The 24452-nt window shown below is 42.2% G+C and overlaps 35 non-coding genes across 35 annotated transcripts; all 35 read right to left on the bottom strand.

The window, feature by feature from the left end:
* Positions 1 to 976: 976 nt before the first annotated feature.
* trnag-gcc (transfer RNA glycine (anticodon GCC)) lies at positions 977 to 1047 on the bottom strand. The gene has a single exon. It is a non-coding gene; the product is annotated as a tRNA-Gly (tRNA).
* A 459-nt stretch (positions 1048 to 1506) lies between these two features.
* Positions 1507 to 1580, bottom strand: trnam-cau (transfer RNA methionine (anticodon CAU)). Its single transcript has one exon. It is a non-coding gene; the product is annotated as a tRNA-Met (tRNA).
* A 472-nt stretch (positions 1581 to 2052) lies between these two features.
* On the bottom strand, positions 2053 to 2123 carry trnag-gcc (transfer RNA glycine (anticodon GCC)). Its single transcript has one exon. It is a non-coding gene; the product is annotated as a tRNA-Gly (tRNA).
* Positions 2124 to 2808: 685 nt separating this feature from the next.
* trnam-cau (transfer RNA methionine (anticodon CAU)) lies at positions 2809 to 2881 on the bottom strand. Its single transcript has one exon. It is a non-coding gene; the product is annotated as a tRNA-Met (tRNA).
* Positions 2882 to 3354: 473 nt separating this feature from the next.
* Positions 3355 to 3425, bottom strand: trnag-gcc (transfer RNA glycine (anticodon GCC)). Its single transcript has one exon. It is a non-coding gene; the product is annotated as a tRNA-Gly (tRNA).
* Positions 3426 to 4656: 1231 nt separating this feature from the next.
* trnag-gcc (transfer RNA glycine (anticodon GCC)) lies at positions 4657 to 4727 on the bottom strand. Its single transcript has one exon. It is a non-coding gene; the product is annotated as a tRNA-Gly (tRNA).
* A 685-nt stretch (positions 4728 to 5412) lies between these two features.
* Positions 5413 to 5486, bottom strand: trnam-cau (transfer RNA methionine (anticodon CAU)). The gene has a single exon. It is a non-coding gene; the product is annotated as a tRNA-Met (tRNA).
* A 472-nt stretch (positions 5487 to 5958) lies between these two features.
* Positions 5959 to 6029, bottom strand: trnag-gcc (transfer RNA glycine (anticodon GCC)). Its single transcript has one exon. It is a non-coding gene; the product is annotated as a tRNA-Gly (tRNA).
* A 685-nt stretch (positions 6030 to 6714) lies between these two features.
* Positions 6715 to 6787, bottom strand: trnam-cau (transfer RNA methionine (anticodon CAU)). The gene has a single exon. It is a non-coding gene; the product is annotated as a tRNA-Met (tRNA).
* A 473-nt stretch (positions 6788 to 7260) lies between these two features.
* Positions 7261 to 7331, bottom strand: trnag-gcc (transfer RNA glycine (anticodon GCC)). Its single transcript has one exon. It is a non-coding gene; the product is annotated as a tRNA-Gly (tRNA).
* Positions 7332 to 8016: 685 nt separating this feature from the next.
* On the bottom strand, positions 8017 to 8089 carry trnam-cau (transfer RNA methionine (anticodon CAU)). Its single transcript has one exon. It is a non-coding gene; the product is annotated as a tRNA-Met (tRNA).
* A 473-nt stretch (positions 8090 to 8562) lies between these two features.
* trnag-gcc (transfer RNA glycine (anticodon GCC)) lies at positions 8563 to 8633 on the bottom strand. The gene has a single exon. It is a non-coding gene; the product is annotated as a tRNA-Gly (tRNA).
* Positions 8634 to 9318: 685 nt separating this feature from the next.
* trnam-cau (transfer RNA methionine (anticodon CAU)) lies at positions 9319 to 9391 on the bottom strand. Its single transcript has one exon. It is a non-coding gene; the product is annotated as a tRNA-Met (tRNA).
* Positions 9392 to 9864: 473 nt separating this feature from the next.
* On the bottom strand, positions 9865 to 9935 carry trnag-gcc (transfer RNA glycine (anticodon GCC)). The gene has a single exon. It is a non-coding gene; the product is annotated as a tRNA-Gly (tRNA).
* A 685-nt stretch (positions 9936 to 10620) lies between these two features.
* On the bottom strand, positions 10621 to 10693 carry trnam-cau (transfer RNA methionine (anticodon CAU)). Its single transcript has one exon. It is a non-coding gene; the product is annotated as a tRNA-Met (tRNA).
* A 473-nt stretch (positions 10694 to 11166) lies between these two features.
* trnag-gcc (transfer RNA glycine (anticodon GCC)) lies at positions 11167 to 11237 on the bottom strand. Its single transcript has one exon. It is a non-coding gene; the product is annotated as a tRNA-Gly (tRNA).
* A 685-nt stretch (positions 11238 to 11922) lies between these two features.
* On the bottom strand, positions 11923 to 11996 carry trnam-cau (transfer RNA methionine (anticodon CAU)). The gene has a single exon. It is a non-coding gene; the product is annotated as a tRNA-Met (tRNA).
* Positions 11997 to 12468: 472 nt separating this feature from the next.
* trnag-gcc (transfer RNA glycine (anticodon GCC)) lies at positions 12469 to 12539 on the bottom strand. Its single transcript has one exon. It is a non-coding gene; the product is annotated as a tRNA-Gly (tRNA).
* A 685-nt stretch (positions 12540 to 13224) lies between these two features.
* trnam-cau (transfer RNA methionine (anticodon CAU)) lies at positions 13225 to 13297 on the bottom strand. Its single transcript has one exon. It is a non-coding gene; the product is annotated as a tRNA-Met (tRNA).
* Positions 13298 to 13770: 473 nt separating this feature from the next.
* On the bottom strand, positions 13771 to 13841 carry trnag-gcc (transfer RNA glycine (anticodon GCC)). The gene has a single exon. It is a non-coding gene; the product is annotated as a tRNA-Gly (tRNA).
* A 1231-nt stretch (positions 13842 to 15072) lies between these two features.
* On the bottom strand, positions 15073 to 15143 carry trnag-gcc (transfer RNA glycine (anticodon GCC)). The gene has a single exon. It is a non-coding gene; the product is annotated as a tRNA-Gly (tRNA).
* A 685-nt stretch (positions 15144 to 15828) lies between these two features.
* On the bottom strand, positions 15829 to 15901 carry trnam-cau (transfer RNA methionine (anticodon CAU)). The gene has a single exon. It is a non-coding gene; the product is annotated as a tRNA-Met (tRNA).
* Positions 15902 to 16374: 473 nt separating this feature from the next.
* trnag-gcc (transfer RNA glycine (anticodon GCC)) lies at positions 16375 to 16445 on the bottom strand. Its single transcript has one exon. It is a non-coding gene; the product is annotated as a tRNA-Gly (tRNA).
* A 459-nt stretch (positions 16446 to 16904) lies between these two features.
* Positions 16905 to 16977, bottom strand: trnam-cau (transfer RNA methionine (anticodon CAU)). Its single transcript has one exon. It is a non-coding gene; the product is annotated as a tRNA-Met (tRNA).
* A 473-nt stretch (positions 16978 to 17450) lies between these two features.
* trnag-gcc (transfer RNA glycine (anticodon GCC)) lies at positions 17451 to 17521 on the bottom strand. The gene has a single exon. It is a non-coding gene; the product is annotated as a tRNA-Gly (tRNA).
* A 685-nt stretch (positions 17522 to 18206) lies between these two features.
* On the bottom strand, positions 18207 to 18279 carry trnam-cau (transfer RNA methionine (anticodon CAU)). The gene has a single exon. It is a non-coding gene; the product is annotated as a tRNA-Met (tRNA).
* A 473-nt stretch (positions 18280 to 18752) lies between these two features.
* On the bottom strand, positions 18753 to 18823 carry trnag-gcc (transfer RNA glycine (anticodon GCC)). Its single transcript has one exon. It is a non-coding gene; the product is annotated as a tRNA-Gly (tRNA).
* A 685-nt stretch (positions 18824 to 19508) lies between these two features.
* Positions 19509 to 19581, bottom strand: trnam-cau (transfer RNA methionine (anticodon CAU)). The gene has a single exon. It is a non-coding gene; the product is annotated as a tRNA-Met (tRNA).
* A 473-nt stretch (positions 19582 to 20054) lies between these two features.
* Positions 20055 to 20125, bottom strand: trnag-gcc (transfer RNA glycine (anticodon GCC)). Its single transcript has one exon. It is a non-coding gene; the product is annotated as a tRNA-Gly (tRNA).
* A 669-nt stretch (positions 20126 to 20794) lies between these two features.
* trnam-cau (transfer RNA methionine (anticodon CAU)) lies at positions 20795 to 20867 on the bottom strand. The gene has a single exon. It is a non-coding gene; the product is annotated as a tRNA-Met (tRNA).
* Positions 20868 to 21557: 690 nt separating this feature from the next.
* trnam-cau (transfer RNA methionine (anticodon CAU)) lies at positions 21558 to 21631 on the bottom strand. The gene has a single exon. It is a non-coding gene; the product is annotated as a tRNA-Met (tRNA).
* A 472-nt stretch (positions 21632 to 22103) lies between these two features.
* On the bottom strand, positions 22104 to 22174 carry trnag-gcc (transfer RNA glycine (anticodon GCC)). The gene has a single exon. It is a non-coding gene; the product is annotated as a tRNA-Gly (tRNA).
* Positions 22175 to 22843: 669 nt separating this feature from the next.
* On the bottom strand, positions 22844 to 22916 carry trnam-cau (transfer RNA methionine (anticodon CAU)). The gene has a single exon. It is a non-coding gene; the product is annotated as a tRNA-Met (tRNA).
* A 664-nt stretch (positions 22917 to 23580) lies between these two features.
* On the bottom strand, positions 23581 to 23653 carry trnam-cau (transfer RNA methionine (anticodon CAU)). Its single transcript has one exon. It is a non-coding gene; the product is annotated as a tRNA-Met (tRNA).
* A 473-nt stretch (positions 23654 to 24126) lies between these two features.
* On the bottom strand, positions 24127 to 24197 carry trnag-gcc (transfer RNA glycine (anticodon GCC)). The gene has a single exon. It is a non-coding gene; the product is annotated as a tRNA-Gly (tRNA).
* Positions 24198 to 24452: the final 255 nt, after the last annotated feature.

The following is a 24452-nucleotide window of genomic DNA, read 5'->3' on the forward strand; positions in this document are numbered from 1 at the left end:
TTTCCAAAACGCACTCTTAAGGGACCCCAATGCCCTGCCAGGACAATTTATCTGATGTTTAAACCACTTCAAAGACCCCTAAGAAGTTTTGGAATGACAATAAATCTTCCTGAATCTGAAATCTTGAATGTCAGAAAGTTTATCACTTGTCCAGGTTATGTCAGCTATGGGTGTGCAGAGGCTCTGTCTGCATTCCTGTCAATCTCGATTTTCTGCACATAGCAAAGAAGCACCACATGGTTTGGCCTGCTTTTCACCAGAAATGCAAAACTACTCTTTCATTTCTACAGTGGGAACCAGAAATGCATGTGCCTTCATTCCTCTTTAGTGTCTCCACAGTTTCCCGTCCTTTCCAACTGCACCCTCTATGGAATACACAGTGTAAATGACTTGTTGCAAGGTCGCTCAAAACCTCATGTAAAAAGGCACATAGCCCGTATGAGGGTTGAACTCACGACCTTCAGATTATGAGACTGACGCGCTGCCTACTGCGCCAACGAGGCCAATGGTACAGAGAAAATATGTGAGAAAAAAAAACGATATTTAAAAGTAGAGGAAATATGAAGGACTACTTGTCAGTCAAATAACCATACGCATCCAACGTCTGAAAATCCGGGATACATGTGTGTATTCTAGAACATTGCTGTCCCGTACTGGGTCCAAATAGTCCAAATGTTATGTACCAAGCCATTCGGACAAAACCGATGGTTGCTGTCAAAACTTTGAATAATCCAGAACAAGAGTCATACAAGATGACATATCAGTGTTTGTAAATTGATTTTGAACCAGTTAACAATGAGCATAATAAATCAATGATCTTAATCCTCTTGGAGCAGGGTGGGGTTAACAGCCCATGTGGACTTTACTGCAAACGACAGAACCAACACAAGTGTGCTTTAGACTAAAAGGAGGCTATGGACATAGCAATCAATATACCCACACTTGAGATGTAAATCATTGGCTAAAGATACTCTGTTGCATTAGCCGGGAATCGAACCCGGGCCTCCCGCGTGGCAGGCGAGAATTCTACCACTGAACCACCAATGCTTGTACATGCCTTTTTACGATTTGGATTTTTCGAAAAACGCACTCTTACAGGAACCCTATGGCCTGCCAGGACAATTTATCGGATGTTTAAACCACTTTACAGACCCCTAGGAAGTTTTGGAATGACAATAAATCTTCCTGAATCTGAAATCTTGAATGTCAGAAAGTTTATCACTTGTCCAGGTTATGTCAGCTATGGGTGTGCAGAGGCTCTGTCTGCATTCCTGTCAATCTCGATTTTCTGCACATAGCAAAGAAGCACCACATGGTTTGGCCTGCTTTTCACCAGAAATGCAAAACTACTCTGTCATTTCTACAGTGGGAACCAGAAATGCATGTGCCTTCATTCCTCTTTAGTGTCTCCACAGTTTCCCGTCCTTTCCAACTGCACCCTCTATGGAATACACAGTGTAAATGACTTGTTGCAAGGTCGCTCAAAACCTCATGTAAAAAGGCACATAGCCCGTGTGAGGGTTGAACTCACGACCTTCAGATTATGAGACTGACGCGCTGCCTACTGCGCCAACGAGGCCAATGGTACAGAGAAAATATGTGAGAAAAAAAACCGATATTTAAAAGTAGAGGAAATATGAAGGACTACTTGTCAGTCAAATAACCATACGCATCCAACGTCTGAAAATCCGGGATACATGTGTGTATTCTAGAACATTGCTGTCCCGTACTGGGTCCAAATAGTCCAAATGTTATGTACCAAGCCATTCGGACAAAACCGATGGTTGCTGTCAAAACTTTGAATAATCCAGAACAAGAGTCATACAAGATGACATATCAGTGTTTGTAAATTGATTTTGAACCAGTTAACAATGAGCATAATAAATCAATGATCTTAATCCTCTTGGAGCAGGGTGGGGTTAACAGCCCATGTGGACTTTACTGCAAACGACAGAACCAACACCAGTGTGCTTTAGACTAGAAGGAGGCTATGGACATAGCAATCAATATACCCACACTTGAGATGTAAATCATTGGCTAAAGATACTCTGTTGCATTAGCCGGGAATCGAACCCGGGCCTCCCGCGTGGCAGGCGAGAATTCTACCACTGAACCACCAATGCTTGTACATGCCTTTTTGCGATTTGGATTTTTCGAAAAACGCACTCTTACAGGAACCCTATGGCCTGCCAGGACAATTTATCGGATGGTTAAACCACTTCACAGACCCCTAGGAAGTTTTGGAATGACAATAAATCTTCCTGAATCTGAAATCTTGAATCTTAGAAAGTTACTCTGTTGTGGGGCTAACAGCCCATGTGGACTTTACTGCAAACGACAGAACCAATACCAGAGAGCCTTTTTTTACGATTTTGAATTTTCCAAAACGCACTCTTAAGGGACCCCAATGCCCTGCCAGGACAATTTATCTGATGTTTAAACCACTTCAAAGACCCCTAAGAAGTTTTGGAATGACAATAAATCTTCCTGAATCTGAAATCTTGAATGTCAGAAAGTTTATCACTTGTCCAGGTTATGTCAGCTATGGGTGTGCAGAGGCTCTGTCTGCATTCCTGTCAATCTCGATTTTCTGCACATAGCAAAGAAGCACCACATGGTTTGGCCTGCTTTTCACCAGAAATGCAAAACTACTCTTTCATTTCTACAGTGGGAACCAGAAATGCATGTGCCTTCATTCCTCTTTAGTGTCTCCACAGTTTCCCGTCCTTTCCAACTGCACCCTCTATGGAATACACAGTGTAAATGACTTGTTGCAAGGTCGCTCAAAACCTCATGTAAAAAGGCACATGCCCCGTGTGAGGGTTGAACTCACGACCTTCAGATTATGAGACTGACGCGCTGCCTACTGCGCCAACGAGGCCAATGGTACAGAGAAAATATGTGAGAAAAAAAAACGATATTTAAAAGTAGAGGAAATATGAAGGACTACTTGTCAGTCAAATAACCATACGCATCCAACGTCGGAAAATTCGGGATACATGTGTGTATTGTAGAACATTGCTGTCCCGTACTAGGTCCAAATAGTCCAAATGTTATGTACCAAGCCATTTGGACAAAACCGATGGTTGTTGTCAAAACTTTGAATAATCCAGAACAAGAGTCATACAAGATGACTTATCAGTGTTTGTAAATTGATTTTGAACCAGTTAACAATGAGCATAATAAATCAATGATCTTAATCCTCTTGGAGCAGGGTGGGGTTAACAGCCCATGTGGACTTTACTGCAAACGACAGAACCAACACCAGTGTGCTTTAGACTAGAAGGAGGCTATGGACATAGCAATCAATATACCCACACTTGAGATGTAAATCATTGGCTAAAGATACTCTGTTGCATTAGCCGGGAATCGAACCCGGGCCTCCCGCGTGGCAGGCGAGAATTCTACCACTGAACCACCAATGCTTGTACATGCCTTTTTACGATTTGGATTTTTCCAAAAACGCACTCTTACAGGAACCCTATGGCCTGCCAGGACAATTTATCGGATGGTTAAACCACTTCACAGACCCCTAGGAAGTTTTGGAATGACAATAAATCTTCCTGAATCTGAAATCTTGAATCTTAGAAAGTTACTCTGTTGTGGGGCTAACAGCCCATGTGGACTTTACTGCAAACGACAGAACCAATACCAGAGAGCCTTTTTTTACGATTTTGAATTTTCCAAAACGCACTCTTAAGGGACCCCAATGCCCTGCCAGGACAATTTATCTGATGTTTAAACCACTTCAAAGACCCCTAAGAAGTTTTGGAATGACAATAAATCTTCCTGAATCTGAAATCTTGAATGTCAGAAAGTTTATCACTTGTCCAGGTTATGTCAGCTATGGGTGTGCAGAGGCTCTGTCTGCATTCCTGTCAATCTCGATTTTCTGCACATAGCAAAGAAGCACCACATGGTTTGGCCTGCTTTTCACCAGAAATGCAAAACTACTCTTTCATTTCTACAGTGGGAACCAGAAATGCATGTGCCTTCATTCCTCTTTAGTGTCTCCACAGTTTCCCGTCCTTTCCAACTGCACCCTCTATGGAATACACAGTGTAAATGACTTGTTGCAAGGTCGCTCAAAACCTCATGTAAAAAGGCACATAGCCCGTATGAGGGTTGAACTCACGACCTTCAGATTATGAGACTGACGCGCTGCCTACTGCGCCAACGAGGCCAATGGTACAGAGAAAATATGTGAGAAAAAAAAACGATATTTAAAAGTAGAGGAAATATGAAGGACTACTTGTCAGTCAAATAACCATACGCATCCAACGTCTGAAAATCCGGGATACATGTGTGTATTCTAGAACATTGCTGTCCCGTACTGGGTCCAAATAGTCCAAATGTTATGTACCAAGCCATTCGGACAAAACCGATGGTTGCTGTCAAAACTTTGAATAATCCAGAACAAGAGTCATACAAGATGACATATCAGTGTTTGTAAATTGATTTTGAACCAGTTAACAATGAGCATAATAAATCAATGATCTTAATCCTCTTGGAGCAGGGTGGGGTTAACAGCCCATGTGGACTTTACTGCAAACGACAGAACCAACACAAGTGTGCTTTAGACTAAAAGGAGGCTATGGACATAGCAATCAATATACCCACACTTGAGATGTAAATCATTGGCTAAAGATACTCTGTTGCATTAGCCGGGAATCGAACCCGGGCCTCCCGCGTGGCAGGCGAGAATTCTACCACTGAACCACCAATGCTTGTACATGCCTTTTTACGATTTGGATTTTTCGAAAAACGCACTCTTACAGGAACCCTATGGCCTGCCAGGACAATTTATCGGATGTTTAAACCACTTTACAGACCCCTAGGAAGTTTTGGAATGACAATAAATCTTCCTGAATCTGAAATCTTGAATCTTAGAAAGTTACTCTGTTGTGGGGCTAACAGCCCATGTGGACTTTACTGCAAACGACAGAACCAATACCAGAGAGCCTTTTTTTACGATTTTGAATTTTCCAAAACGCACTCTTAAGGGACCCCAATGCCCTGCCAGGACAATTTATCTGATGTTTAAACCACTTCAAAGACCCCTAAGAAGTTTTGGAATGACAATAAATCTTCCTGAATCTGAAATCTTGAATGTCAGAAAGTTTATCACTTGTCCAGGTTATGTCAGCTATGGGTGTGCAGAGGCTCTGTCTGCATTCCTGTCAATCTCGATTTTCTGCACATAGCAAAGAAGCACCACATGGTTTGGCCTGCTTTTCACCAGAAATGCAAAACTACTCTGTCATTTCTACAGTGGGAACCAGAAATGCATGTGCCTTCATTCCTCTTTAGTGTCTCCACAGTTTCCCGTCCTTTCCAACTGCACCCTCTATGGAATACACAGTGTAAATGACTTGTTGCAAGGTCGCTCAAAACCTCATGTAAAAAGGCACATAGCCCGTGTGAGGGTTGAACTCACGACCTTCAGATTATGAGACTGACGCGCTGCCTACTGCGCCAACGAGGCCAATGGTACAGAGAAAATATGTGAGAAAAAAAACCGATATTTAAAAGTAGAGGAAATATGAAGGACTACTTGTCAGTCAAATAACCATACGCATCCAACGTCTGAAAATCCGGGATACATGTGTGTATTCTAGAACATTGCTGTCCCGTACTGGGTCCAAATAGTCCAAATGTTATGTACCAAGCCATTCGGACAAAACCGATGGTTGCTGTCAAAACTTTGAATAATCCAGAACAAGAGTCATACAAGATGACATATCAGTGTTTGTAAATTGATTTTGAACCAGTTAACAATGAGCATAATAAATCAATGATCTTAATCCTCTTGGAGCAGGGTGGGGTTAACAGCCCATGTGGACTTTACTGCAAACGACAGAACCAACACCAGTGTGCTTTAGACTAGAAGGAGGCTATGGACATAGCAATCAATATACCCACACTTGAGATGTAAATCATTGGCTAAAGATACTCTGTTGCATTAGCCGGGAATCGAACCCGGGCCTCCCGCGTGGCAGGCGAGAATTCTACCACTGAACCACCAATGCTTGTACATGCCTTTTTACGATTTGGATTTTTCGAAAAACGCACTCTTACAGGAACCCTATGTCCTGCCAGGACAATTTATCGGATGTTTAAACCACTTCACAGACCCCTAGGAAGTTTTGGAATGACAATAAATCTTCCTGAATCTGAAATCTTGAATCTTAGAAAGTTACTCTGTTGTGGGGCTAACAGCCCATGTGGACTTTACTGCAAACGACAGAACCAATACCAGAGAGCCTTTTTTTACGATTTTGAATTTTCCAAAACGCACTCTTAAGGGACCCCAATGCCCTGCCAGGACAATTTATCTGATGTTTAAACCACTTCAAAAACCCCTAAGAAGTTTTGGAATGACAATAAATCTTCCTGAATCTGAAATCTTGAATGTCAGAAAGTTTATCACTTGTCCAGGTTATGTCAGCTATGGGTGTGCAGAGGCTCTGTCTGCATTCCTGTCAATCTCGATTTTCTGCACATAGCAAAGAAGCACCACATGGTTTGGCCTGCTTTTCACCAGAAATGCAAAACTACTCTTTCATTTCTACAGTGGGAACCAGAAATGCATGTGCCTTCATTCCTCTTTAGTGTCTCCACAGTTTCCCGTCCTTTCCAACTGCACCCTCTATGGAATACACAGTGTAAATGACTTGTTGCAAGGTCGCTCAAAACCTCATGTAAAAAGGCACATGCCCCGTGTGAGGGTTGAACTCACGACCTTCAGATTATGAGACTGACGCGCTGCATACTGCGCCAACGAGGCCAATGGTACAGAGAAAATATGTGAGAAAAAAAAACGATATTTAAAAGTAGAGGAAATATGAAGGACTACTTGTCAGTCAAATAACCATACGCATCCAACGTCGGAAAATTCGGGATACATGTGTGTATTCTAGAACATTGCTGTCCCGTACTAGGTCCAAATAGTCCAAATGTTATGTACCAAGCCATTTGGACAAAACCGATGGTTGTTGTCAAAACTTTGAATAATCCAGAACAAGAGTCATACAAGATGACATATCAGTGTTTGTAAATTGATTTTGAACCAGTTAACAATGAGCATAATAAATCAATGATCTTAATCCTCTTGGAGCAGGGTGGGGTTAACAGCCCATGTGGACTTTACTGCAAACGACAGAACCAACACCAGTGTGCTTTAGACTAGAAGGAGGCTATGGACATAGCAATCAATATACCCACACTTGAGATGTAAATCATTGGCTAAAGATACTCTGTTGCATTAGCCGGGAATCGAACCCGGGCCTCCCGCGTGGCAGGCGAGAATTCTACCACTGAACCACCAATGCTTGTACATGCCTTTTTGCGATTTGGATTTTTCGAAAAACGCACTCTTACAGGAACCCTATGGCCTGCCAGGACAATTTATCGGATGGTTAAACCACTTCACAGACCCCTAGGAAGTTTTGGAATGACAATAAATCTTCCTGAATCTGAAATCTTGAATCTTAGAAAGTTACTCTGTTGTGGGGCTAACAGCCCATGTGGACTTTACTGCAAACGACAGAACCAATACCAGAGAGCCTTTTTTTACGATTTTGAATTTTCCAAAACGCACTCTTAAGGGACCCCAATGCCCTGCCAGGACAATTTATCTGATGTTTAAACCACTTCAAAGACCCCTAAGAAGTTTTGGAATGACAATAAATCTTCCTGAATCTGAAATCTTGAATGTCAGAAAGTTTATCACTTGTCCAGGTTATGTCAGCTATGGGTGTGCAGAGGCTCTGTCTGCATTCCTGTCAATCTCGATTTTCTGCACATAGCAAAGAAGCACCACATGGTTTGGCCTGCTTTTCACCAGAAATGCAAAACTACTCTTTCATTTCTACAGTGGGAACCAGAAATGCATGTGCCTTCATTCCTCTTTAGTGTCTCCACAGTTTCCCGTCCTTTCCAACTGCACCCTCTATGGAATACACAGTGTAAATGACTTGTTGCAAGGTCGCTCAAAACCTCATGTAAAAAGGCACATGCCCCGTGTGAGGGTTGAACTCACGACCTTCAGATTATGAGACTGACGCGCTGCCTACTGCGCCAACGAGGCCAATGGTACAGAGAAAATATGTGAGAAAAAAAAACGATATTTAAAAGTAGAGGAAATATGAAGGACTACTTGTCAGTCAAATAACCATACGCATCCAACGTCTGAAAATTCGGGATACATGTGTGTATTGTAGAACATTGCTGTCCCGTACTAGGTCCAAATAGTCCAAATGTTATGTACCAAGCCATTTGGACAAAACCGATGGTTGTTGTCAAAACTTTGAATAATCCAAAACAAGAGTCATACAAGATGACATATCAGTGTTTGTAAATTGATTTTGAACCAGTTAACAATGAGCATAATAAATCAATGATCTTAATCCTCTTGGAGCAGGGTGGGGTTAACAGCCCATGTGGACTTTACTGCAAACGACAGAACCAACACCAGTGTGCTTTAGACTAGAAGGAGGCTATGGACATAGCAATCAATATACCCACACTTGAGATGTAAATCATTGGCTAAAGATACTCTGTTGCATTAGCCGGGAATCGAACCCGGGCCTCCCGCGTGGCAGGCGAGAATTCTACCACTGAACCACCAATGCTTGTACATGCCTTTTTACGATTTGGATTTTTAGAAAAACGCACTCTTACAGGAACCCTATGGCCTGCCAGGACAATTTATCGGATGTTTAAACCACTTCACAGACCCCTAGGAAGTTTTGGAATGACAATAAATCTTCCTGAATCTGAAATCTTGAATCTTAGAAAGTTACTCTGTTGTGGGGCTAACAGCCCATGTGGACTTTACTGCAAACGACAGAACCAATACCAGAGAGCCTTTTTTTACGATTTTGAATTTTCCAAAACGCACTCTTAAGGGACCCCAATGCCCTGCCAGGACAATTTATCTGATGTTTAAACCACTTCAAAGACCCCTAAGAAGTTTTGGAATGACAATAAATCTTCCTGAATCTGAAATCTTGAATGTCAGAAAGTTGATCACTTGTCCAGGTTATGTCAGCTATGGGTGTGCAGAGGCTCTGTCTGCATTCCTGTCAATCTCGATTTTCTGCACATAGCAAAGAAGCACCACATGGTTTGGCCTGCTTTTCACCAGAAATGCAAAACTACTCTTTCATTTCTACAGTGGGAACCAGAAATGCATGTGCCTTCATTCCTCTTTAGTGTCTCCACAGTTTCCCGTCCTTTCCAACTGCACCCTCTATGGAATACACAGTGTAAATGACTTGTTGCAAGGTCGCTCAAAACCTCATGTAAAAAGGCACATGCCCCGTGTGAGGGTTGAACTCACGACCTTCAGATTATGAGACTGACGCGCTGCCTACTGCGCCAACGAGGCCAATGGTACAGAGAAAATATGTGAGAAAAAAAAACGATATTTAAAAGTAGAGGAAATATGAAGGACTACTTGTCAGTCAAATAACCATACGCATCCAACGACGGAAAATTCGGGATACATGTGTGTATTCTAGAACATTGCTGTCCCGTACTGGGTCCAAATAGTCCAAATGTTATGTACCAAGCCATTCGGACAAAACCGATGGTTGCTGTCAAAACTTTGAATAATCCAGAACAAGAGTCATACAAGATGACATATCAGTGTTTGTAAATTGATTTTGAACCAGTTAACAATGAGCATAATAAATCAATGATCTTAATCCTCTTGGAGCAGGGTGGGGTTAACAGCCCATGTGGACTTTACTGCAAACGACAGAACCAACACAAGTGTGCTTTAGACTAGAAGGAGGCTATGGACATAGCAATCAATATACCCACACTTGAGATGTAAATCATTGGCTAAAGATACTCTGTTGCATTAGCCGGGAATCGAACCCGGGCCTCCCGCGTGGCAGGCGAGAATTCTACCACTGAACCACCAATGCTTGTACATGCCTTTTTACGATTTGGATTTTTCGAAAAACGCACTCTTACAGGAACCCTATGGCCTGCCAGGACAATTTATCGGATGTTTAAACCACTTCACAGACCCCTAGGAAGTTTTGGAATGACAATAAATCTTCCTGAATCTGAAATCTTGAATCTTAGAAAGTTACTCTGTTGTGGGGCTAACAGCCCATGTGGACTTTACTGCAAACGACAGAACCAATACCAGAGAGCCTTTTTTTACGATTTTGAATTTTCCAAAACGCACTCTTAAGGGACCCCAATGCCCTGCCAGGACAATTTATCTGATGTTTAAACCACTTCAAAGACCCCTAAGAAGTTTTGGAATGACAATAAATCTTCCTGAATCTGAAATCTTGAATGTCAGAAAGTTTATCACTTGTCCAGGTTATGTCAGCTATGGGTGTGCAGAGGCTCTGTCTGCATTCCTGTCAATCTCGATTTTCTGCACATAGCAAAGAAGCACCACATGGTTTGGTCTGCTTTTCACCAGAAATGCAAAACTACTCTTTCATTTCTACAGTGGGAACCAGAAATGCATGTGCCTTCATTCCTCTTTAGTGTCTCCACAGTTTCCCGTCCTTTCCAACTGCACCCTCTATGGAATACACAGTGTAAATGACTTGTTGCAAGGTCGCTCAAAACCTCATGTAAAAAGGCACATGCCCCGTGTGAGGGTTGAACTCACGACCTTCAGATTATGAGACTGACGCGCTGCCTACTGCGCCAACGAGGCCAATGGTACAGAGAAAATATGTGAGAAAAAAAAACGATATTTAAAAGTAGAGGAAATATGAAGGACTACTTGTCAGTCAAATAACCATACGCATCCAACGTCGGAAAATTCGGGATACATGTGTGTATTGTAGAACATTGCTGTCCCGTACTAGGTCCAAATAGTCCAAATGTTATGTACCAAGCCATTTGGACAAAACCGATGGTTGTTGTCAAAACTTTGAATAATCCAGAACAAGAGTCATACAAGATGACTTATCAGTGTTTGTAAATTGATTTTGAACCAGTTAACAATGAGCATAATAAATCAATGATCTTAATCCTCTTGGAGCAGGGTGGGGTTAACAGCCCATGTGGACTTTACTGCAAACGACAGAACCAACACCAGTGTGCTTTAGACTAGAAGGAGGCTATGGACATAGCAATCAATATACCCACACTTGAGATGTAAATCATTGGCTAAAGATACTCTGTTGCATTAGCCGGGAATCGAACCCGGGCCTCCCGCGTGGCAGGCGAGAATTCTACCACTGAACCACCAATGCTTGTACATGCCTTTTTACGATTTGGATTTTTCGAAAAACGCACTCTTACAGGAACCCTATGGCCTGCCAGGACAATTTATCGGATGTTTAAACCACTTCACAGACCCCTAGGAAGTTTTGGAATGACAATAAATCTTCCTGAATCTGAAATCTTGAATCTTAGAAAGTTACTCTGTTGTGGGGCTAACAGCCCATGTGGACTTTACTGCAAACGACAGAACCAATACCAGAGAGCCTTTTTTTACGATTTTGAATTTTCCAAAACGCACTCTTAAGGGACCCCAATGCCCTGCCAGGACAATTTATCTGATGTTTAAACCACTTCAAAGACCCCTAAGAAGTTTTGGAATGACAATAAATCTTCCTGAATCTGAAATCTTGAATGTCAGAAAGTTTATCACTTGTCCAGGTTATGTCAGCTATGGGTGTGCAGAGGCTCTGTCTGCATTCCTGTCAATCTCGATTTTCTGCACATAGCAAAGAAGCACCACATGGTTTGGCCTGCTTTTCACCAGAAATGCAAAACTACTCTTTCATTTCTACAGTGGGAACCAGAAATGCATGTGCCTTCATTCCTCTTTAGTGTCTCCACAGTTTCCCGTCCTTTCCAACTGCACCCTCTATGGAATACACAGTGTAAATGACTTGTTGCAAGGTCGCTCAAAACCTCATGTAAAAAGGCACATAGCCCGTGTGAGGGTTGAACTCACGACCTTCAGATTATGAGACTGACGCGCTGCCTACTGCGCCAACGAGGCCAATGGTACAGAGAAAATATGTGAGAAAAAAAACCGATATTTAAAAGTAGAGGAAATATGAAGGACTACTTGTCAGTCAAATAACCATACGCATCCAACGTCTGAAAATCCGGGATACATGTGTGTATTCTAGAACATTGCTGTCCCGTACTGGGTCCAAATAGTCCAAATGTTATGTACCAAGCCATTCGGACAAAACCGATGGTTGCTGTCAAAACTTTGAATAATCCAGAACAAGAGTCATACAAGATGACATATCAGTGTTTGTAAATTGATTTTGAACCAGTTAACAATGAGCATAATAAATCAATGATCTTAATCCTCTTGGAGCAGGGTGGGGTTAACAGCCCATGTGGACTTTACTGCAAACGACAGAACCAACACCAGTGTGCTTTAGACTAGAAGGAGGCTATGGACATAGCAATCAATATACCCACACTTGAGATGTAAATCATTGGCTAAAGATACTCTGTTGCATTAGCCGGGAATCGAACCCGGGCCTCCCGCGTGGCAGGCGAGAATTCTACCACTGAACCACCAATGCTTGTACATGCCTTTTTACGATTTGGATTTTTCGAAAAACGCACTCTTACAGGAACCCTATGTCCTGCCAGGACAATTTATCGGATGTTTAAACCACTTCACAGACCCCTAGGAAGTTTTGGAATGACAATAAATCTTCCTGAATCTGAAATCTTGAATCTTAGAAAGTTACTCTGTTGTGGGGCTAACAGCCCATGTGGACTTTACTGCAAACGACAGAACCAATACCAGAGAGCCTTTTTTTACGATTTTGAATTTTCCAAAACGCACTCTTAAGGGACCCCAATGCCCTGCCAGGACAATTTATCTGATGTTTAAACCACTTCAAAAACCCCTAAGAAGTTTTGGAATGACAATAAATCTTCCTGAATCTGAAATCTTGAATGTCAGAAAGTTTATCACTTGTCCAGGTTATGTCAGCTATGGGTGTGCAGAGGCTCTGTCTGCATTCCTGTCAATCTCGATTTTCTGCACATAGCAAAGAAGCACCACATGGTTTGGCCTGCTTTTCACCAGAAATGCAAAACTACTCTTTCATTTCTACAGTGGGAACCAGAAATGCATGTGCCTTCATTCCTCTTTAGTGTCTCCACAGTTTCCCGTCCTTTCCAACTGCACCCTCTATGGAATACACAGTGTAAATGACTTGTTGCAAGGTCGCTCAAAACCTCATGTAAAAAGGCACATGCCCCGTGTGAGGGTTGAACTCACGACCTTCAGATTATGAGACTGACGCGCTGCATACTGCGCCAACGAGGCCAATGGTACAGAGAAAATATGTGAGAAAAAAAAACGATATTTAAAAGTAGAGGAAATATGAAGGACTACTTGTCAGTCAAATAACCATACGCATCCAGCGTCGGAAAATTCGGGATACATGTGTGTATTCTAGAACATTGCTGTCCCGTACTAGGTCCAAATAGTCCAAATGTTATGTACCAAGCCATTTGGACAAAACCGATGGTTGTTGTCAAAACTTTGAATAATCCAGAACAAGAGTCATACAAGATGACATATCAGTGTTTGTAAATTGATTTTGAACCAGTTAACAATGAGCATAATAAATCAATGATCTTAATCCTCTTGGAGCAGGGTGGGGTTAACAGCCCATGTGGACTTTACTGCAAACGACAGAACCAACACCAGTGTGCTTTAGACTAGAAGGAGGCTATGGACATAGCAATCAATATACCCACACTTGAGATGTAAATCATTGGCTAAAGATACTCTGTTGCATTAGCCGGGAATCGAACCCGGGCCTCCCGCGTGGCAGGCGAGAATTCTACCACAGAACCACCAATGCTTGTACATGCCTTTTTGCGATTTGGATTTTTCGAAAAACGCACTCTTACAGGAACCCTATGGCCTGCCAGGACAATTTATCGGATGGTTAAACCACTTCACAGACCCCTAGGAAGTTTTGGAATGACAATAAATCTTCCTGAATCTGAAATCTTGAATCTTAGAAAGTTACTCTGTTGTGGGGCTAACAGCCCATGTGGACTTTACTGCAAACGACAGAACCAATACCAGAGAGCCTTTTTTTACGATTTTGAATTTTCCAAAACGCACTCTTAAGGGACCCCAATGCCCTGCCAGGACAATTTATCTGATGTTTAAACCACTTCAAAGACCCCTAAGAAGTTTTGGAATGACAATAAATCTTCCTGAATCTGAAATCTTGAATGTCAGAAAGTTTATCACTTGTCCAGGTTATGTCAGCTATGGGTGTGCAGAGGCTCTGTCTGCATTCCTGTCAATCTCGATTTTCTGCACATAGCAAAGAAGCACCACATGGTTTGGCCTGCTTTTCACCAGAAATGCAAAACTACTCTTTCATTTCTACAGTGGGAACCAGAAATGCATGTGCCTTCATTCCTCTTTAGTGTCTCCACAGTTTCCCGTCCTTTCCAACTGCACCCTCTATGGAATACACAGTGTAAATGACTTGTTGCAAGGTCGCTCAAAACCTCATGTAAAAAGGCACATAGCCCGTGTGAGGGTTGAATTCACGACCTTCAGATTATGAGACTGACGCGCTGCCTACTGCGCCAACGAGGCCAATGGTACAGAGAAAATATGTGAGAAAAAAAACCGATATTTAAAAGTAGAGGAAATATGAAGGACTACTTGTCAGTCAAATAACCATACGCATCCAACGTCTGAAAATCCGGGATACATGTGTGTATTCTAGAACATTGCTGTCCCGTACTGGGTCCAAATAGTCCAAATGTTATGTACCAAGCCATTCGGACAAAACCGATGGTTGCTGTCAAAACTTTGAATAATCCAGAACAAGAGTCATACAAGATGACATATCAGTGTTTGTAAATTGATTTTGAACCAGTTAACAATGAGCATAATAAATCAATGATCTTAATCCTCTTGGAGCAGGGTGGGGTTAACAGCCCATGTGGACTTTACTGCAAACGACAGAACCAACACCAGTGTGCTTTAGACTAGAAGGAGGCTATGGACATAGCAATCAATATACCCACACTTGAGATGTAAATCATTGGCTAAAGATACTCTGTTGCATTAGCCGGGAATCGAACCCGGGCCTCCCGCGTGGCAGGCGAGAATTCTACCACTGAACCACCAATGCTTGTACATGCCTTTTTACGATTTGGATTTTTCGAAAAACGCACTCTTACAGGAACCCTATGTCCTGCCAGGACAATTTATCGGATGTTTAAACCACTTCACAGACCCCTAGGAAGTTTTGGAATGACAATAAATCTTCCTGAATCTGAAATCTTGAATCTTAGAAAGTTACTCTGTTGTGGGGCTAACAGCCCATGTGGACTTTACTGCAAACGACAGAACCAATACCAGAGAGCCTTTTTTTACGATTTTGAATTTTCCAAAACGCACTCTTAAGGGACCCCAATGCCCTGCCAGGACAATTTATCTGATGTTTAAACCACTTCAAAAACCCCTAAGAAGTTTTGGAATGACAATAAATCTTCCTGAATCTGAAATCTTGAATGTCAGAAAGTTTATCACTTGTCCAGGTTATGTCAGCTATGGGTGTGCAGAGGCTCTGTCTGCATTCCTGTCAATCTCGATTTTCTGCACATAGCAAAGAAGCACCACATGGTTTGGCCTGCTTTTCACCAGAAATGCAAAACTACTCTTTCATTTCTACAGTGGGAACCAGAAATGCATGTGCCTTCATTCCTCTTTAGTGTCTCCACAGTTTCCCGTCCTTTCCAACTGCACCCTCTATGGAATACACAGTGTAAATGACTTGTTGCAAGGTCGCTCAAAACCTCATGTAAAAAGGCACATGCCCCGTGTGAGGGTTGAACTCACGACCTTCAGATTATGAGACTGACGCGCTGCATACTGCGCCAACGAGGCCAATGGTACAGAGAAAATATGTGAGAAAAAAAAACGATATTTAAAAGTAGAGGAAATATGAAGGACTACTTGTCAGTCAAATAACCATACGCATCCAACGTCGGAAAATTCGGGATACATGTGTGTATTCTAGAACATTGCTGTCCCGTACTAGGTCCAAATAGTCCAAATGTTATGTACCAAGCCATTTGGACAAAACCGATGGTTGTTGTCAAAACTTTGAATAATCCAGAACAAGAGTCATACAAGATGACATATCAGTGTTTGTAAATTGATTTTGAACCAGTTAACAATGAGCATAATAAATCAATGATCTTAATCCTCTTGGAGCAGGGTGGGGTTAACAGCCCATGTGGACTTTACTGCAAACGACAGAACCAACACCAGTGTGCTTTAGACTAGAAGGAGGCTATGGACATAGCAATCAATATACCCACACTTGAGATGTAAATCATTGGCTAAAGATACTCTGTTGCATTAGCCGGGAATCGAACCCGGGCCTCCCGCGTGGCAGGCGAGAATTCTACCACTGAACCACCAATGCTTGTACATGCCTTTTTGCGATTTGGATTTTTCGAAAAACGCACTCTTACAGGAACCCTATGGCCTGCCAGGACAATTTATCTGATGTTTAAACCACTTCAAAGACCCCTAAGAAGTTTTGGAGTGACAATAAATCTTCCTGAATCTGAAATCTTGAATTTCAGAAAGTTGATCACTTGTCCAGGTTATGTCAGCTATGGGTGTGCAGAGGCTCTGTCTGCATTCCTGTCAATCTCGATTTTCTGCACATAGCAAAGAAGCACCACATGGTTTGGCCTGCTTTTCACCAGAAATGCAAAACTACTCTTTCATTTCTACAGTGGGAACCAGAAATGCATGTGCCTTCATTCCTCTTTAGTGTCTCCACAGTTTCCCGTCCTTTCCAACTGCACCCTCTATGGAATACACAGTGTAAATGACTTGTTGCAAGGTCGCTCAAAACCTCATGTAAAAAGGCACATGCCCCGTGTGAGGGTTGAACTCACGACCTTCAGATTATGAGACTGACGCGCTGCCTACTGCGCCAACGAGGCCAATGGTACAGAGAAAATATGTGAGAAAAAAAAACGATATTTAAAAGTAGAGGAAATATGAAGGACTACTTGTCAGTCAAATAACCATACGCATCCAACGTCGGAAAATTCGGGATACATGTGTGTATTCTAGAACATTGCTGTCCCGTACTGGGTCCAAATAGTCCAAATGTTATGTACCAAGCCATTCGGACAAAACCGATGGTTGCTGTCAAAACTTTGAATAATCCAGAACAAGAGTCATACAAGATGACATATCAGTGTTTGTAAATTGATTTTGAACCAGTTAACAATGAGCATAATAAATCAATGATCTTAATCCTCTTGGAGCAGGGTGGGGTTAACAGCCCATGTGGACTTTACTGCAAACGACAGAACCAACACCAGTGTGCTTTAGACTAGAAGGAGGCTATGGACATAGCAATCAATATACCCACACTTGAGATGTAAATCATTGGCTAAAGATACTCTGTTGCATTAGCCGGGAATCGAACCCGGGCCTCCCGCGTGGCAGGCGAGAATTCTACCACTGAACCACCAATGCTTGTATATGCCTTTTTACGATTTGGATTTTTCGAAAAACGCACTCTTACAGGAACCCTATGGCCTGCCAGGACAATTTATCGGATGTTTAAACCACTTCACAGACCCCTAGGAAGTTTTGGAATGACAATAAATCTTCCTGAATCTGAAATCTTGAATCTTAGAAAGTTACTCTGTTGTGGGGCTAACAGCCCATGTGGACTTTACTGCAAACGACAGAAGCAATACCAGAGAGCCTTTTTTTACGATTTTGAATTTTCCAAAACGCACTCTTAAGGGACCCCAATGCCCTGCCAGGACAATTTATCTGATGTTTAAACCACTTCAAAGACCCCTAAGAAGTTTTGGAATGACAATAAATCTTCCTGAATCTGAAATCTTGAATGTCAGAAAGTTGATCACTTGTCCAGGTTATGTCAGCTATGGGTGTGCAGAGGCTCTGTCTGCATTCCTGTCAATCTCGATTTTCTGCACATAGCAAAGAAGCACCACATGGTTTGGCCTGCTTTTCACCAGAAATGCAAAACTACTCTTTCATTTCTACAGTGGGAACCAGAAATGCATGTGCCTTCATTCCTCTTTAGTGTCTCCACAGTTTCCCGTCCTTTCCAACTGCACCCTCTATGGAATACACAGTGTAAATGACTTGTTGCAAGGTCGCTCAAAACCTCATGTAAAAAGGCACATGCCCCGTGTGAGGGTTGAACTCACGACCTTCAGATTATGAGACTGACGCGCTGCATACTGCGCCAACGAGGCCAATGGTACAGAGAAAATATGTGAGAAAAAAAAACGATATTTAAAAGTAGAGGAAATATGAAGGACTACTTGTCAGTCAAATAACCATACGCATCCAACGTCGGAAAATTCGGGATACATGTGTGTATTCTAGAACATTGCTGTCCCGTACTAGGTCCAAATAGTCCAAATGTTATGTACCAAGCCATTTGGACAAAACCGATGGTTGTTGTCAAAACTTTGAATAATCCAGAACAAGAGTCATACAAGATGACATATCAGTGTTTGTAAATTGATTTTGAACCAGTTAACAATGAGCATAATAAATCAATGATCTTAATCCTCTTGGAGCAGGGTGGGGTTAACAGCCCATGTGGACTTTACTGCAAACGACAGAACCAACACCAGTGTGCTTTAGACTAGAAGGAGGCTATGGACATAGCAATCAATATACCCACACTTGAGATGTAAATCATTGGCTAAAGATACTCTGTTGCATTAGCCGGGAATCGAACCCGGGCCTCCCGCGTGGCAGGCGAGAATTCTACCACAGAACCACCAATGCTTGTACATGCCTTTTTGCGATTTGGATTTTTCGAAAAACGCACTCTTACAGGAACCCTATGGCCTGCCAGGACAATTTATCGGATGGTTAAACCACTTCACAGACCCCTAGGAAGTTTTGGAATGACAATAAATCTTCCTGAATCTGAAATCTTGAATCTTAGAAAGTTACTCTGTTGTGGGGCTAACAGCCCATGTGGACTTTACTGCAAACGACAGAACCAATACCAGAGAGCCTTTTTTTACGATTTTGAATTTTCCAAAACGCACTCTTAAGGGACCCCAATGCCCTGCCAGGACAATTTATCTGATGTTTAAACCACTTCAAAGACCCCTAAGAAGTTTTGGAATGACAATAAATCTTCCTGAATCTGAAATCTTGAATGTCAGAAAGTTTATCACTTGTCCAGGTTATGTCAGCTATGGGTGTGCAGAGGCTCTGTCTGCATTCCTGTCAATCTCGATTTTCTGCACATAGCAAAGAAGCACCACATGGTTTGGCCTGCTTTTCACCAGAAATGCAAAACTACTCTTTCATTTCTACAGTGGGAACCAGAAATGCATGTGCCTTCATTCCTCTTTAGTGTCTCCACAGTTTCCCGTCCTTTCCAACTGCACCCTCTATGGAATACACAGTGTAAATGACTTGTTGCAAGGTCGCTCAAAACCTCATGTAAAAAGGCACATGCCCCGTGTGAGGGTTGAACTCACGACCTTCAGATTATGAGACTGACGCGCTGCCTACTGCGCCAACGAGGCCAATGGTACAGAGAAAATATGTGAGAAAAAAAAACGATATTTAAAAGTAGAGGAAATATGAAGGACTACTTGTCAGTCAAATAACCATACGCATCCAACGTCGGAAAATTCGGGATACATGTGTGTATTCTAGAACATTGCTGTCCCGTACTGGGTCCAAATAGTCCAAATGTTATGTACCAAGCCATTCGGACAAAACCGATGGTTGCTGTCAAAACTTTGAATAATCCAGAACAAGAGTCATACAAGATGACATATCAGTGTTTGTAAATTGATTTTGAACCAGTTAACAATGAGCATAATAAATCAATGATCTTAATCCTCTTGGAGCAGGGTGGGGTTAACAGCCCATGTGGACTTTACTGCAAACGACAGAACCAACACCAGTGTGCTTTAGACTAGAAGGAGGCTATGGACATAGCAATCAATATACCCACACTTGAGATGTAAATCATTGGCTAAAGATACTCTGTTGCATTAGCCGGGAATCGAACCCGGGCCTCCCGCGTGGCAGGCGAGAATTCTACCACTGAACCACCAATGCTTGTATATGCCTTTTTACGATTTGGATTTTTCGAAAAACGCACTCTTACAGGAACCCTATGGCCTGCCAGGACAATTTATCGGATGTTTAAACCACTTCACAGACCCCTAGGAAGTTTTGGAATGACAATAAATCTTCCTGAATCTGAAATCTTGAATCTTAGAAAGTTACTCTGTTGTGGGGCTAACAGCCCATGTGGACTTTACTGCAAACGACAGAAGCAATACCAGAGAGCCTTTTTTTACGATTTTGAATTTTCCAAAACGCACTCTTAAGGGACCCCAATGCCCTGCCAGGACAATTTATCTGATGTTTAAACCACTTCAAAGACCCCTAAGAAGTTTTGGAATGACAATAAATCTTCCTGAATCTGAAATCTTGAATGTCAGAAAGTTGATCACTTGTCCAGGTTATGTCAGCTATGGGTGTGCAGAGGCTCTGTCTGCATTCCTGTCAATCTCGATTTTCTGCACATAGCAAAGAAGCACCACATGGTTTGGCCTGCTTTTCACCAGAAATGCAAAACTACTCTTTCATTTCTACAGTGGGAACCAGAAATGCATGTGCCTTCATTCCTCTTTAGTGTCTCCACAGTTTCCCGTCCTTTCCAACTGCACAGTGTAAATGACTTGTTGCAAGGTCACTCAAAACCTCATGTAAAAAGGCACATGCCCCATGTGAGGGTTGAACTCACGACCTTCAGATTATGAGACTGACGCGCTGCCTACTGCGCCAACGAGGCCAATGGTACAGAGAAAATATGTGAGAAACAAAACGATATTTAAAAGTAGAGGAAATAGGAAGGACTACTTCACAGACCCCTAGGAAGTTTTGGAATGACAATAAATCTTCCTGAATCTGAATCTGAAATCTTGAATCTTAGAAAGTAACTCTGTTGTGGGGCTAACAGCCCATGTGGACTTTACTGCAAACGACAGAAACAATACCAGAGAGCCTTTTTTTACGATTTAGAATTTTCCAAAACGCACTCTTAAGGGACCCCAATGCCCTGCCAGGACAATTTATCTGATGTTTAAACCACTTCAAAGACCCCTAAGAAGTTTTGGAGTGACAATAAATCTTCCTGAATCTGAAATCTTGAATTTCAAAAAGTTGATCACTTGTCCAGGTTATGGCAGCTATGGGTGTGCAGAGGCTCTGTCTGCATTCCTGTCAATCTCGATTTTCTGCACATAGCAAAGAAGCACCACATGGTTTGGCCTGCAAGTAGTCTAAATTGCAGCTGCTCTGCTTTTCACCAGAAATGCAAAACTACTCTTTCATTTCTACAGTGGGAACCAGAAATGCATGTGCCTTCATTCCTCTTTAGTGTCTCCACAGTTTCCCGTCCTTTCCAACTGCACCCTCTATGGAATACACAGTGTAAATGACTTGTTGCAAGGTCGCTCAAAACCTCATGTAAAAAGGCACATAGCCCGTGTGAGGGTTGAACTCACGACCTTCAGATTATGAGACTGACGCGCTGCCTACTGCGCCAACGAGGCCAATGGTACAGAGAAAATATGTGAGAAAAAAAAACGATATTTAAAAGTAGAGGAAATATGAAGGACTACTTGTCAGTCAAATAACCATACGCATCCAACGTCGGAAAATTCGGGATACATGTGTGTATTCTAGAACATTGCTGTCCCGTACTGGGTCCAAATAGTCCAAATGTTATGTACCAAGCCATTCGGACAAAACCGATGGTTGCTGTCAAAACTTTGAATAATCCAGAACAAGAGTCATACAAGATGACATATCAGTGTTTGTAAATTGATTTTGAACCAGTTAACAATGAGCATAATAAATCAATGATCTTAATCCTCTTGGAGCAGGGTGGGGTTAACAGCCCATGTGGACTTTACTGCAAACGACAGAACCAACACCAGTGTGCTTTAGACTAGAAGGAGGCTATGGACATAGCAATCAATATACCCACACTTGAGATGTAAATCATTGGCTAAAAATACTCTGTTGCATTAGCCGGGAATCGAACCCGGGCCTCCCGCGTGGCAGGCGAGAATTCTACCACTGAACCACCAATGCTTGTACATGCCTTTTTACGATTTGGATTTTTCGAAAAACGCACTCTTACAGGAACCCTATGGCCTGCCAGGACAATTTATCGGATGTTTAAACCACTTCACAGACCCCTAGGAAGTTTTGGAATGACAATAAATCTTCCTGAATCTGAAATCTTGAATCTTAGAAAGTTACTCTGTTGTGGGGCTAACAGCCCATGTGGACTTTACTGCAAACGACAGAAGCAATACCAGAGAGCCTTTTTTTACGATTTTGAATTTTCCAAAACGCACTCTTAAGGGACCCCAATGCCCTGCCAGGACAATTTATCTGATGTTTAAACCACTTCAAAGACCCCTAAGAAGTTTTGGAATGACAATAAATCTTCCTGAATCTGAAATCTTGAATGTCAGAAAGTTGATCACTTGTCCAGGTTATGTCAGCTATGGGTGTGCAGAGGCTCTGTCTGCATTCCTGTCAATCTCGATTTTCTGCACATAGCAAAGAAGCACCACATGGTTTGGCCTGCTTTTCACCAGAAATGCAAAACTACTCTTTCATTTCTACAGTGGGAACCAGAAATGCATGTGCCTTCATTCCTCTTTAGTGTCTCCACAGTTTCCCGTCCTTTCCAACTGCACAGTGTAAATGACTTGTTGCAAGGTCACTCAAAACCTCATGTAAAAAGGCACATGCCCCGTGTGAGGGTTGAACTCACGACCTTCAGATTATGAGACTGACGCGCTGCCTACTGCGCCAACGAGGCCAATGGTACAGAGAAAATATGTGAGAAACAAAACGATATTTAAAAGTAGAGGAAATAGGAAGGACTACTTCACAGACCCCTAGGAAGTTTTGGAATGACAATAAATCTTCCTGAATCTGAATCTGAAATCTTGAATCTTAGAAAGTAACTCTGTTGTGGGGCTAACAGCCCATGTGGACTTTACTGCAAACGACAGAAGCAATACCAGAGAGCCTTTTTTTACTTAAGGGACCCCAATGCCCTGCCAGGACAATTTATCTGATGTTTAAACCACTTCAAAGACCCCTAAGAAGTTTTGGAATGACAATAAATCTTCCTGAATCTGAAATCTTGAATCTCAGAAAGTTGATCACTTGTCCAGGTTATGGCAGCGATGGGTGTGCAGAGGCTCTGTCTGCATTCCTGTCAATCTTGATTTTCTGCACATAGCAAAGAAGCACCACATGGTTTGGCCTGCAAGTAGTCTAAATTGCAGCTGCTCTGCTTTTCACCAGAAATGCAAAACTACTCTTTCATTTCTACAGTGGGAACCAGAAATGCATGTGCCTTCATTCCTCTTTAGTGTCTCCACAGTTTCCCGTCCTTTCCAACTGCACCCTCTATGGAATACACAGTGTAAATGACTTGTTGCAAGGTCGCTCAAAACCTCATGTAAAAAGGCACATGCCCCGTGTGAGGGTTGAACTCACGACCTTCAGATTATGAGACTGACGCGCTGCCTACTGCGCCAACGAGGCCAATGGTACAGAGAAAATATGTGAGAAAAAAAAACGATATTTAAAAGTAGAGGAAATATGAAGGACTACTTGTCAGTCAAATAACCATACGCATCCAACGTCTGAAAATTCGGGATACATGTGTGTATTCTAGAACATTGCTGTCCCGTACTGGGTCCAAATAGTCCAAATGTTATGTACCAAGCCATTCGGACAAAACCGATGGTTGCTGTCAAAACTTTGAATAATCCAGAACAAGAGTCATACAAGATGACATATCAGTGTTTGTAAATTGATTTTGAACCAGTTAACAATGAGCATAATAAATCAATGATCTTAATCCTCTTGGAGCAGGGTGGGGTTAACAGCCCATGTGGACTTTACTGCAAACAACAGAACCAACACCAGTGTGCTTTAGACTAGAAGGAGGCTATGGACATAGCAATCAATATACCCACACTTGAGATGTAAATCATTGGCTAAAGATACTCTGTTGCATTAGCCGGGAATCGAACCCGGGCCTCCTGCGTGGCAGGCGAGAATTCTACCACTGAACCACCAATGCTTGTACATGCCTTTTTACGATTTGGATTTTTCGAAAAACGCACTCTTACAGGAACCCTATGGCCTGCCAGGACAATTTATCGGATGTTTAAACCACTTCACAGACCCCTAGGAAGTTTTGGAATGACAATAAATCTTCCTGAATCTGAAATCTTGAATCTTAGAAAGTTACTCTGTTGTGGGGCTAACAGCCCATGTGGACTTTACTGCAAACGACAGAACCAATACCAGAGAGCCTTTTTTTACGATTTTGAAT

Source organism: Limanda limanda, chromosome 18 (assembly GCF_963576545.1).
Source record: "Limanda limanda chromosome 18, fLimLim1.1, whole genome shotgun sequence".
Taxonomy (NCBI): Eukaryota; Metazoa; Chordata; class Actinopteri; order Pleuronectiformes; family Pleuronectidae; genus Limanda; species Limanda limanda.